The sequence below is a fragment of the Chiloscyllium punctatum genome, chromosome 19 (assembly GCF_047496795.1).
Source record: "Chiloscyllium punctatum isolate Juve2018m chromosome 19, sChiPun1.3, whole genome shotgun sequence".
In the NCBI taxonomy this organism is placed as follows: Eukaryota; Metazoa; Chordata; class Chondrichthyes; order Orectolobiformes; family Hemiscylliidae; genus Chiloscyllium; species Chiloscyllium punctatum.
In genome coordinates, this window is record NC_092757.1 from 36,590,074 (window position 1) to 36,603,336 (window position 13,263).

Below are 13,263 nucleotides of genomic sequence, written 5' to 3' on the forward strand. Positions count from 1 at the left end.
ATCTGCCTCTCACACCCTCCCTCTCACTGTCGGTCTCTGCCCCATCTTTCTCTCATCCCCCTTCTCCATCCCCACTCTCTCTACCTCTCTTTTTCTCACCCTCCCTTTCTTTTTTTCTTTATTTCAGACCAGAAAGTGCTCACCCAATTTTGAACCCCCTAAAAATATCTTGCTCCTCGTTTTCACTCTCCTCCCAAATTTATCCCCTTCCTCAAATATTTTTCCTCCTGTGAGAAACAAAGCCCACTCACTTCAATAATTTCAGTCCGAGACAAGATCTGAATCAATAGTGTCATTTATTTTACACTTGCAAGTGGGTGTGTTGTCCCGTGTCTAAGAGGCAAAAGACATACACACACTAAATTCAATTCATACATAACATTTATATGATTTGATGTCTATTGTTTTACACTGCTCCCTCCCCTGCTTACATCGTCCACTTCCCTAAGACCGGCCCCCATTACCCCTGTTTACCTCTTGCCTTATCCGGCCTTGTCTGTGATAAAATGCTTATTTCTGGTCTCACAAGGCTGTTTGACCTTACCCTGTTATAGGTCATTGTTAGGCATATCCCTTCTTCATCATTATCTACCCCCTTCATCTGTGTCTTTCCCGAGGCCGTTCTGATCCCTATGACCCTTTTAATTGGGGTTTGTTCCTGTGTTTTTGTAAAAGTGGGAAGCACATGTTTATATCTACTGTTTGTACAGGCGTATCTAGCTTAACTTCATCCCCTCACAACATCTTATCTACTTGCCCATAATGTCTACCTTCTGACATAGAGTTTTAGCTAATATAAAAACAATTATATATTTCCTCCACATCGTTTCCATTCTTGTTGACTCAGCTCTTGGCTAAAACAATTACCCACTGGTGTGAGTTCACCTCCTTTGTAAAATGGAATTGCAGAAGTAACACTAATCCTACTGATATCCCACAATTCCCCCTCTTTCTTTTAATTACCATTTGTTATCTTCTGCAAATATTTTATTTTTAAGCATCGCTCCCGAAATTCGCAAGCATCATCCCAGAGATTTCATCCATCTTGGTCTCACTCATCTGCTCATTATTTAGTCGATAAAGTCCTTCAGCCTGATTCCCTTTTAGGGGCATCTGTTTCATTAAGGCTGTTTCAATCAACCTTTGGGTGAGTCCTCGTATACAGGGTATGATCATTTTTATTAATTGTTACCCACCAAAAGAGAGCTGACTCAAAGCCTGCTGCAATCTGGTTACGAGCCTTAAATTCATCCGGTACTCCCCTAGGGACTCCTACCGAATCAAGATAAATCCTGTCATCGAAAGAAGTGTCTAACAGTAATCTCTTACCCCTTCCCTTTTTCCCTCCTTTGTTTTCCTTCTCAAATGCCAGGGTAAATGGAATTGCCAATTGTACAATTGCACATATCCCTCTCCAATCCGGAGGTAGGGTGGGTCTCAATATTTTGCCTCCACAGTACCACCACAGATCCGCTCGGGGAACCTTTAATGCTGAGTAGTTCCCTCCCTTCTCCGTTTCGGAGACATTCTTAATCTCTGTACATAGTTTCAGCTCCCCCAAATCTTTCGACTAACTTGTACCTCGTCTACACACACGATGTGTGATTTCCAACTGCGGCAGAAAACAGGGGGGGAACTTTTACATCTTTCTTCTCCAAGGGAGGGAACATCAGAGATAGGGAGGTACAATTCCTATCATTCCACGCAGTCTCATCCTGATACAGGGCTATCATACATATCATGCCCTTCCTGTCTCGCTTCCACCCGAGCGGAAAGGGAACCACCTGGGCCACTGGTCGACCGGAGGCACATGCATAGCAATTGCTTTTGTTCAGACTTTTTACAGTATACTTTACCCATTCAACCCAGGCATTTGCATCCCCGTACCCAGTTTCTATTTCAATGGTCTGTTTCAAGTCCTTTACCTCTATAAATTTTACTACTTTAGGATCAGCGGGAGGGATGAAAGATTGTATCTTATTACCCAGTAGTTCTACCCGTTTTCCCTGTCCTACGCTAATTCAAAAACAATAGCCCAAGAAATCCTTCCCATTTGCTTTCATTTCTATCCCAAACATTTCATTTCATTGTATCTCATGGGTGCCCCCCCCCCACCCAGGATTGTTTCGTGCCATGTGGTTTTCCTTATTGTTAGGTATATTGGGTTACACTTTTTATCAGGGCAATCGTGAGCTGGTCGGAAGGGGGTCTGGTGTACTGTGACGAGACCATTATACCAAGTACCATCCCCAAGGCCATCCCCATAGGACTTAAGATGTATCTCAGAGCTGCGATACTGTCTCTGATTATCTACGTCCCCACAATTTACTAAGCTACATACATCAGCGTCTATTACTTGTGGGTTATCAGATTCAGGAACCGTTAATAATACATATGAAAATGATATTTGATGAAATGCCAATACTAAGAGAGCTAGCATCATAACTCTAAGCATTCCCAGTATTCTAAACATCATGCTGAAGCACAAAAAGACTTAATATACAATCTTACAGAAATAATCCCGCGCTCGCGTCGCCACTGTATAATCAGTTACTCAAAGTCTCTTTAGCCTGAGTTTCAGCGAATCTTGCGTTGATTCGGCTGTCCAGACTTCTTCCTCAACTGGAGATTCCACTGACCCTTTGATCCGAGTGTAATGAGTCCAGCCTTTCTCCGCCGTCCTTATTGCCGTTTTGGTAGTCAAAAGAGCCTGGTACGGCCCTTCCCAGTCCGGCTGCAATTTAGTCTCTGTCCATGATTTTACTAAGATCCAATCGCCCGGCCGGATGGGATGAACGGTGAATTCAAGGGGTGGAGTCTGTGCCAATAAACCCTGTTTCCTTAGGAAAGACAAAGAGGAGGACAAACCCAGTATATACTTCTTTAAAAACAAATCTTTAGTTTCGGGAATTGGCAATTCTCCATTCGTTCCCAAGTAAGGTAATCCAAATAAGATTTCATAGGGGGATAGTCCCAAATCTTTCCCTGGGGCTGTTCGTACTCGCAAGAGAGCTATAGGTAAACATTTGATCCAAGGGAGTCTGGTTCCTATTATCAGTTTAGAGAGCTGTCGTTTGAGTGTTTGGTTCATTCTCTCAACCCTTCCCGATAATGGCGGGTGCCATTGAGTATGGAACTCCCAGGAAATTCCCAACCCTTTCATTACCCCCTGTAACACTTTAGAAGTAAAGTGTGTTCCTTGATCGGAATCAATATGGTTCACGAGCCCATATCGGGGAATTATGTGCTCCAATATTGTTTTAGACACCCCACTCGCAGTGGCGGTAGCTAGGGGGTATGCCTCAACCCAACCAGATAAATGATCTACTATGACCAGCATATATTTTAGTCTGCCTACCCTGGGGAGTTCAGTACAATCTACTTGTATACTCTGGAAAGGTCTCAATCCTGGGTCTCTTCCTCCCGGGGTCTGTTTTCTCAAGACTTTCTTATTTACCTTTTTGCATATGATACATCCCTCACATATTTGTTTAGCAATTGTATATATTCCTTTACATCCATATTCCCTAAGAACTAAATCACACATTGCTTGTACTCCCCAATGGCTTGGTGTAGGACAGCCATAATCTCTTGCATCATCATTTTGTTTAACATTTCCCTTCCATCAGGTAACCTCCAAGGCCCGTCTGCTGTTTTTACAGCCCCTAAATCTCTCAATTCTTTTTCTCCACTTTCAGTAAATATAGGAGCTTCCCGAGGACCTGGAACAGTAGGTATTAGGGAATGAATCACCAATTCTTGTGGGTTCAGGGCTGCTTCCTTAGCCACCTCATCGGCTAATCTATTTCCCCTAACCTCTAGTTCATTTCCTTTCTGATGACCATTTACATGCACTACTGCTATTTCTCGGGGAAGTAATAGGGACTCCAAGACCCGTTTAATCAATTCTTCATGTACTAATCCCTTCCCCCACCTCTGGGTTAATACTCCCAAAACCACTCCCTTATCCACGGTAGCAAAGAGGGAAGGTAAGGCTAACACGGGGGCATGGATCAGATCTCTTTTGCCTCATCATCCCAACTTAGACATTTTGGTTCCCCCTCTAATAGTTTGAGATATAATTTCTTAGTCTTCAGTGCATAGGAATCAATCCACAATCTGCAATAACCCGTTAGACCCAAACATTTGCGTAACTCCCTTTTAGTGCTGGGCAGCGGCATTCCCACTATTCCCTCTATCCGTTCCAGGCTTATCTTTCGCTTTCCCTCACTAACTAAATGTCCCAAGTATTTCACTTCTCCCTCCACATATTGTAGTTTGTTTTTAGATACCCGCAGTCCCTGCTGGCCCAGGAAATTCAATAATTTGTTAGTGGCTTCTACTACTCTTTCTCTTCTTTTTCCTGTTACTAAGAGGTCGTCTACATACTGCAACAGGGTAGTCCCCTTGGGGCTGCTAAATTTCTCCGATACTTGTTCTAACATCTGTCCAAATAAATTTGGGGATTCCGTAAACCCCTGGGGAAGCACAGTACACTGGTATTGCTGTTGCTGTCCTGTCTTAGGGTCTTCCCACTCAAAGGCAAACAAATTCCTACCTTCCTCTGCCAAGGGACAAGCCCAAAAGGCATCCTTTAAATCTATCACACTAAACCATTTGTGGTCATGAGGGATCTCACTTAATAACGTAGAGGGGTTTGGCACCACTGGGTGCCTGATCTGTACTGTTCGATTTAATGTTCTCAAATCCTGCATCAATCGATAATTTCCATCGGATTTCCGCACTGGTAGAATTGGGGTATTATAAGGAGACATACATGGCTCCAACAATCCATCTCTAATCAATCCTTCAATTACTGGCTGCAGTCGTCGATTACCTTCAATGGAAATGGGATATTGTCGCTCACAGACAACATCCCCTTTCCTTTTTAAATTTATTTCAAGGGGGGGGGATCTGTAGTTTTCCACAATTCCCTTCCCTAGCCCATACAATAGGGTCTATCTCTCTCTCCACATCCTCTGCCAACATTGCCTTTTGTACAACTAATTCTTTTTCCTGAATTCCAATCCCCAGTCCTAAGAGGATAATTAAATCTCTCCTTAATAAGTTACTTCCTATATCAGGGATATACAACAGTTCCCCTGTGACCCTATCCTTAGGACCTTCTATCATCATAGGTTCAAATACTGGAACAGTAAATCCTTCCCCTTTTTAACCCCGAAACAGTAATTGACCGTGTTGACATTCCTACTTTCTTTGGTTTAAAATTCAGTGATGACCGTGCTGCCCCCGTATCTACTAGGAAGACTACCTCTTCCTTATAGGGTCCCACCTTCAGGTTTATCAAGGGTTCCTGGTGGGCCCCCGAGGGCAGGAACCCCTGACACCCCTATTCTTCATCAAAATTCATAAGCGGAATTGCCCTCTCTTCCCTTTTCAGAGCCGGACATTCCCGCTTAAAATGCCCTATCTTTCCGCAATAATAGCATCCTGCCTGTGGAGACCTCCAGCTCTGCCCCTGTCGCTCGAACCCTCTATCAAATACTCCCCCTTGTCCTCTCTCTCTCTCTCTCCCTTTCCCCCTTCCTCTCTGTCCTACATGCTGCCACCCACCGCTCCAGTTGCTCAATATTGGTTCCACTCTTTTCTTTAACTACCTCATCAACCGCAGCTACCATCATTTTCACCTTCTGTTTCTGTCTCTCATCCTCTCTCTTTACAAACACTTTCTGTGCCTCTCTTAACAATTCATCGAATGGCTTTTCACTCCACCCTTCTATTTGCTGTATCTTTCTCTGTATGTCTGGCCATTCCTTTGTCACAAAAATGTACTTTCAAAAGACCCTGTGCCACTGGGTTCTCAGGGTTCATTCCAGAATATTTCCACATTGAGTCTCTTAATCTCTGCAAAAAAAAGCTGAAGGAGTCTCATCTTTCTCCTGTCTAACTTCAAAGACTTTAGTCAAATTCTGTGACTTCGGAACTGCCTCTTTTATTCCTTTTAGAATCAGGTCTTTCAATTCCCTCATTTCTTCTCTATGCTCTGGATTTTGATTTTCCCACTGGGGGTCTCTGAGGGGAAACTTCACCTCTCCCTCTCCAGCATCCCCATCTCCAATCGGATGTTCCCTGTCCCATATTTTAATGGCTGCTCCCCATATAAGTCCCCTTTCTTCCCCAGTAAATAGTATATTCAAAATAGACATTAACTCAGCCCAGGTATACAGACTGGGCCCCAAAAATTGATCAGTTTGTTCAGACAACCCTACCAGATCCTCAACCAGGACCTTCATTTCTTTTTTAAATATTCTGACCTCCCCACTGCTGAGGGGGGCACTTACAAACCCAATCTTTGTCCCCTATTGTTACCTCCCGAAGGGGATAAGTCATTACGTTCTTCCCCTCTTTCTTTTTTTTTTAATGAAATATTGCAATATTTCTAGCTCCCCATAACTTCAAACACCAATTCATCAATTCATGCTTGACTAACTTTAAAGCCTGTTCCAAATTTGTAAATATATTTATATATTTACGTTCATTTATTCAGTATTTAATATTCAAAATGTAAAATGCATACAGTTCTCAATTTTGAAATCCACTGTAATCACCCAGTTTTAGTCCCTTAATTTAAATCCAAAATTAGTTTTCTTAAGTAGTGCTGACCAATCATTGCTCAATTACAATACTATAGGTCGTGAAATAATCAGAGCTGCCTTAAAATTATTTGTCTCTTCAAGTTTAAAGAAAAAACTTCTAATGCATGAACAATGGGCGAATCCAAGGTCACAAATATTAACCATAGGATCTTGTTTTTACTACAATCTAATGTTGAACTGAAACTTCAACTGTCCTCCATAAATCGCTTTTATGTAAAGATAAAAGAGATTAGTTAGATACTGATCGTAAGGCAGTCATGACCTGTAAGAAGAACAGGAGGTATCATTCTTTTTTTTCATAATCTCTATAGAATCCTTAACCTTAAAAGAAATCATGTTAAGTTTCCACAATAAAAATCAGATTCAAAACAGTCCCGGAACTCAAGCTCCAGGGAATAAAACGCAAACATTCAATCACCAACAAACAAATGTGCATTCAAACCAAATCACAAAGGGTTAAACTTTCTACCAGCTGTACAGCTCTTTTCATTCTCTCTCTCTCTCTCTCTCTCACTCATTGACAAATAAATTCAGATATTTACAAACCCAGTCTTTGTCCGACCTGTACTTTGGCCAAAAGAGGCGGGACGAAGAATGGATTCCTTAGTCCATATGAAGCAACAATATTTAATCATCTTTTTCCCCTGTACAAGTATTATTTTGCCAATTCCACAACATCCTCCCCAAAGGATTTTCTGGAGGTATGTTGTAAGGGACCCCGCCTCCAATTCCATTGCTTTTTCCTTCTTTTGTTTTTCCCGGAGGTTTTTCCTTACCCACGGCACAACCCATACTGAGTTCCTTCGTTAGTCCCTTATTAACTACTAAAACTCAATCCCGGCCACCAAGGCAATACTTAAAAGTCAGGTTTCTTACCTTGGTCTGTGCACAGAGTTGCCTGGCCCCTTTGTGCCGTATTGTCTATCGAGCTCCTATCACTGTCTGATTCAGATGTCTCTCTTGTGGGATTCGTACCAGTCGCCCAAGGGAGCAGACCAAACCAGGACACGAGACCGCTCCTCAATGGGGAACGGGACGCGTCTTCCCAGTGTCCAAGGCCAGCCACTCCCCCCGGTGATGGAAGAAAATCCCGGACGAGCCCCCAATTGTGAGAAACAAAGCCCACTCACTTCAATAATTTCAGTCCGAGACAAGATCTGAATCAATAGTGTCATTTATTTTACACTTGCAAGTGGGTGTGTTGTCCCGTGTCTAAGAGGCAAAAGACATACACACACTAAATTCAATTCATACATAACATTTATATGATTTGATGTCTATTGTTTTACACTGCTCCCTCCCCTGCTTACATCGTCCACTTCCCTAAGACCAGCCCCCATTACCCCTGTTTACCTCTTGCCTTATCCGGCCTTGTCTGTGATAAAATGCTTATTTCTGGTCTCACAAGGCTGTTTGACCTTACCCTGTTATAGGTCATTGTTAGGCATATCCCTTCTTCATCATTATCTACCCCCTTCATCTGTGTCTTTCCCGAGGCCGTTCTGATCCCTATGACCCTTTTAATTGGGGTTTGTTCCTGTGTTTTTGTAAAAGTGGGAAGCACATGTTTATATCTACTGTTTGTACAGGCGTATCTAGCTTAACTTCATCCCCTCACAACATCTTATCTACTTGCCCATAATGTCTACCTTCTGACATAGAGTTTTAGCTAATATAAAAACAATTATATATTTCCTCCACATCGTTTCCATTCTTGTTGACTCAGCTCTTGGCTAAAACAATTACCCACTGGTGTGAGTTCACCTCCTTTGTAAAATGGAATTGCAGAAGTAACACTAATCCTACTGATATCCCACACTCCCAAATACCTACCTCACGAATATGCCCCTCCCTCAATAATCTTGCTGCCCCCAACATTGCTGTGAGTCCCACTCCCTGGGGCAGAGGGTGTTGAGTGGAAAAGTGTGGAGCTGGAAAAGCCCAGCAGGTCAGGCCTGAACCATCGACTCTCCTGCCTGACCTGCTGTGCTTCTCCAGCTCCTCACTTTGTAACTCTGACTCTCCAGCATCTGCAGTCCTCACTTTCTCACACCGGTAAATGAGTCTGGGTTGACTGACTGGCCTGGGACTATGTTATTGTACAGCAAGATCCCAGTCCCAGAATTACAGAAGGTTTGTATCACAGATGGAAGTCCTTTCTGCCCCTCATCCCCCCCTGCCTATTAAATGATCCTGGTCCGGTTCAGGATCCTCAGGATTGGCCCCTGAATGGCCTCATTGACCAACCTTCGTGTGGAGACCTCTTCTCCACCCTGTCTCAGATTTTGCATCACATGCTATCCCTCCCTCCAACTCTCTCTCTGACATCAGCCCCTCCTTTTTCCACCAACCCCAAAACCCCGCCCCAAAACCCATCAAACCCTCCCCCTGTCTCTGGCTGTCCCACTCCCTCCATGTCTCCCACTGTCCCCCTTCCCATGCAGACTCACAGCCCCTGGGCGGGAGGACATAGTCAAAAGGCGAGTTAGTCTCTGCACTGACTGCTGTAATGCACAGCAAGATCCCACTCTAAAACCATCGCCAAGTACACACACTGTCCTTCTCCTTCCATATATGTCCTTCTCACTCTCTCTCTCTCTCTCCCCCTGTCCTTTTCTCACTCCACCTCCTTGACTCTTACTGCCCATTTCTCTCTCTCCACTTTCTCCATCTCCACTCTCTCCATGCTTCTTTCTCTTTTTGTCACTCTCCCTTTCTCTTTCTCTCTATTTCAGACTGACTCAGAAACGTACTTCATGTTCCTTCCACTCACCCCCTCCCCACAGTGGGGGTAAATCCTGGGAGAGACCAGCCACTGAGGCAAGCTCTTCCCAATGCCCCTTCCCCCAGTCACTGGGACAGAGCAGAGGGGTCCAGGGAGAAAGAGGGAGAGAAACTATAGGAGAGAAAGAGAGATAGATGGACAGACAGTGAGAGGGAGGGAGAGAACAAGAGAAAGACAGACAGGCAGAGGGGGGTAGAGGAAGTGAGAAGAACTGAGAGAGAGCAGGACAGAGACAGACAGAGAGAGAGAGTGAAACTCCAGGAAGAGAAATACAATGTCAGACAGATACAAGGTGAAAATGGGGAGAGAAAGACAGGGAGAGAAGTTCAGACAGACAGCAAGACAGAAATCCCAGGGAAAGATATAGGACAGAGAGAGAGAGAGGAGTTGCAACAGAAGAGAGATAGAGCTGAGAGAGTGGGGTGGTGGTGGGAGCTGTGATGTGGCTAGAATGATGTACAGACAGGAATAGCAAGATCCCACAGAGCTGAGAGACAGATGCAGAGAGAGATGAGCAAGGTGTTAGCAAGGTGTGAAAGACTGAATGATTAAGCATTCCTGAAAAACCTGGTGAGGTGACAAAGGGGGAAGGGAATCTACTGGGAAATGTAAACAGGACAGAGATGTGAAGGATGTTGAGAGATAGGGATTGAAGGAAAGATGTGGGAGAGAGAACTGGGAACGCAGAAATAGACATGAGAGCTGCAGAGAGAGAGGGAAGCCGTGAAATCTGTGGGATCAGATCCCTCTCTAGCATTTTGCTCCTTTGTCTCTCCCCGTTCCCAGAGACAGCCTGAATCCCACAATTCGTGTGTGTGTGTGTGTGTGTGTGTGTGCGCGCACGCGCGCTTTTGTCTGACGATTCCTCATGGCAGAATAATTTGATTCTCCGTCTCTGTATTGTCCTAGTTTCAGTTCCCAAATCAAATGTTGAATTACCCACAATCCTATTGAATGCCAGAGCAGGCTTGAGGGGCTGAATGGTCTCCTCCTGTTCCTATTTCGGATGGTCTTATGTTCTTAACGCTATCTCCCAGCTCTTGGCCCCCACACTGGAGGTTATGACTCCACAAGGCCCTGATCTGAAGAGTGCTGCACTCTTCCGTGAGTCTCGGAGGGAACGGGCCTGATTTGGATTGGAGTTGCAGCCTCTCAGTGAGAAGTGAAATCTCCTCGAGATTCTCCTCAGTCTCTCACTGTAAGGTGGAGCAGGCCAGTCTCGGGGAAGCAAACAGCAGGCCAGATGTGCTCTGTCCTCCAGCTCCATTTCCGAAGGCCACATGGGAGGGGCTTGTTTCCTTCATCAGCTTCCTGTGCTCTCCCTTCTGGGTTAGGGTGGGGGCCGAATGGCCTTGCTTCTGTCTCCTATTGAGGTGCAGGCTGGCTATGATTGGATTATACAGGACATGCCCCTGGAGTGAGGTCAGTTAGCTCAGTTGGCTGGTCAGTTAGCTTACCACACCAGCACGAGTTACTCTGAAGGAGTCTCCTTCCCAACCTCTCCCCTCAGCTGGGCCATGGTGACCCTCTGATTAAATCCCCACCAGACACCGCTCTCTAATGTGGAACTGTCCCATGCTCTGGTAAGACTACGGTTACATTACTTTGGTTTGTACCTGAAGCACTGTGTGCAGGACTATTCACTGCATTGCCAGAGGGATGTTTGTGTGTGGGGAAGGTTTACTGGATGAATTCCCACTGGAATGAACAGCACTCTCTTTACCCCAGTTAAGCCTCCCTGACAGATTTTGTCTTTGGAGACACAAGGACCAATTCACCTGAAACAGCAGCTGGGCACACAATAAGACTGGCTAGTTTACACACACTCCCTCAAACACCGACACACACAGACACACGCTCCCTCAAACACACACAGACACACTCTCTCTCTCACACACACATAAACAAAGGACCCACACATAGACACACACTCCCTCAAACACACACACACACAGATACACGCTCCCTCAAATACATACACAGACGCATTCTCTCTCACACACACATACAGACACTCTCTCTCTCACACACGCACAGACACAATCTCGCTCTCACACATACACACAGACATACTCTTCCACACACAGATACACTCTCTCATACACACACACACACAGGCACTCTCTCACACACAGACACCCACTGTCTCTCATACGCACATACACAGGCACACACTCTCTCGGACACTCTCTCTCTCTCTCACACACACAGACAACACACACACAGACACGAGCTGAAAAATGTGTTGCTGGAAAAGCGCAGCAGGTCAGGCAGCATCCAAGGAGCAGGAGAATCGACGTTTCAGGCATAAGCCCTTCTTCAGGAATCACACACAGACACACACACACACACAGACATACTCACTCTCTCTCGCACACAGACACACACACATACACATTCTCACACAGACACACACCTCCTCAAACACACACAGACACACACTCTCACATAAACACACACTTTCTCTCTCACTCACACACACACACATACAGACACACAGAGGTACACATGCATCCACTCTCTGATACACACACAAACATGGACAGTCTCTCTCTGTGTCTGTTTCTCTCTCTCACACACACACACACACACACACACACACACACACACACACACACAGGGCTGTAAACACATGGTTGAGCTAATGATGAAGAAATGATTTCTCCGAGGACTGAACCCTGATCTCACATGATGACTGCTCCAGGGAGACAGACAGCAGCTACAGATGACTTGGATCTTCCTGTGCCCCACCTCTTGCATCGACAGCGTTCATCTGTTTGGGTGCCTGCTTTTCTAAAGCATCTCCAAGCAACAAGTGATTGATGAAAGTTTTCCCCCAAACCATGTTTCAGACACATCCTGACGTTATTTTTCACTGATTGTTAAAATGATCTGAATCTTCTGAAATGGGGAGTGGCTTCCATTTCAAATTAGGACACCAGAGTGCCTCAGGGACCCTGAGGAAATGATCTGCACTCTGTACCACCACATAGTGCTCCCGCAGGACCTCAGAAAGTGCTCCCGCAGGACCTCAGAAAGTGCTCCCGCAGGACCTCAGAAAGTGCTCCCGCAGGACCTCAGAAAGTGCTCCCGCAGGACCTCAGAAAGTGCTCCCGCAGGACCTCAGAAAGTGCTCCCGCAGGACCTCAGAAAGTGCTCCCGCAGGACCTCAGAAAGTGCTCCCGCAGGACCTCAGAAAGTGCTCCCGCAGGACCTCAGAAAGTGCTCCCGCAGGACCTCAGAAAGTGCTCCCGCAGGACCTCAGAAAGTGCTCCCGCAGGACCTCAGAAAGTGCTCCCGCAGGACCTCAGAAAGTGCTCCCGCAGGACCTCAGAAAGTGCTCCCGCAGGACCTCAGAAAGTGCTCCCGCAGGACCTCAGAAAGTGCTCCCGCAGGACCTCAGAAAGTGCTCCCGCAGGACCTCAGAAAGTGCTCCCGCAGGACCTCAGAAAGTGCTCCCGCAGGACCTCAGAAAGTGCTCCCTCAATAGTACCGATAATTGTCCCTCAGTATCTCAGATAGATCTCCCTCAATACCTGAGAAAGTGTTCCCTCAATACCGCAGATAATTCTCCCTTAATACCTCAGACACTGCTCCCTTATTAGCTCAGAAAGCTCTCGCTCAGTACCTCAGTTCTTCCACAATACCTCAGACAGTTCTCCGTCAGTACCTCAGATAGTGTTGTCACATTACGTCGGAACGTGCTCCATCAATACCTTAGACAGTGCTTACTCAATACCTCAGAAAGTGCTCCCCAATACCACAGATAGTGCACCTTCAGTACCTCAAAAATGGTCCCTCAATACCTCAGATAGCACTCCCCAAATACCTCAGAATGTGCTCCCTCAGTAACTCAGAAAG

At 45.5% G+C, this 13,263-nt stretch overlaps 1 long non-coding RNA gene across 2 annotated transcripts in view; it reads right to left on the reverse strand.

Moving 5' to 3' along the window:
- Window positions 1-284: 284 nt before the first annotated feature.
- The window catches only part of LOC140491271 (uncharacterized), a 40,033-nt gene continuing 27,054 nt past the window's right edge, over window positions 285-13,263 (reverse strand). For both annotated transcript variants that reach the window (XR_011963259.1, XR_011963260.1), the window contains exons 4-5: window positions 7,494-7,829; window positions 285-2,840 (exon numbers count right to left, since the gene is read on the reverse strand). This is a non-coding gene — a long non-coding RNA (uncharacterized lncRNA). The remainder of the gene's footprint in view (window positions 2,841-7,493; window positions 7,830-13,263) is intronic.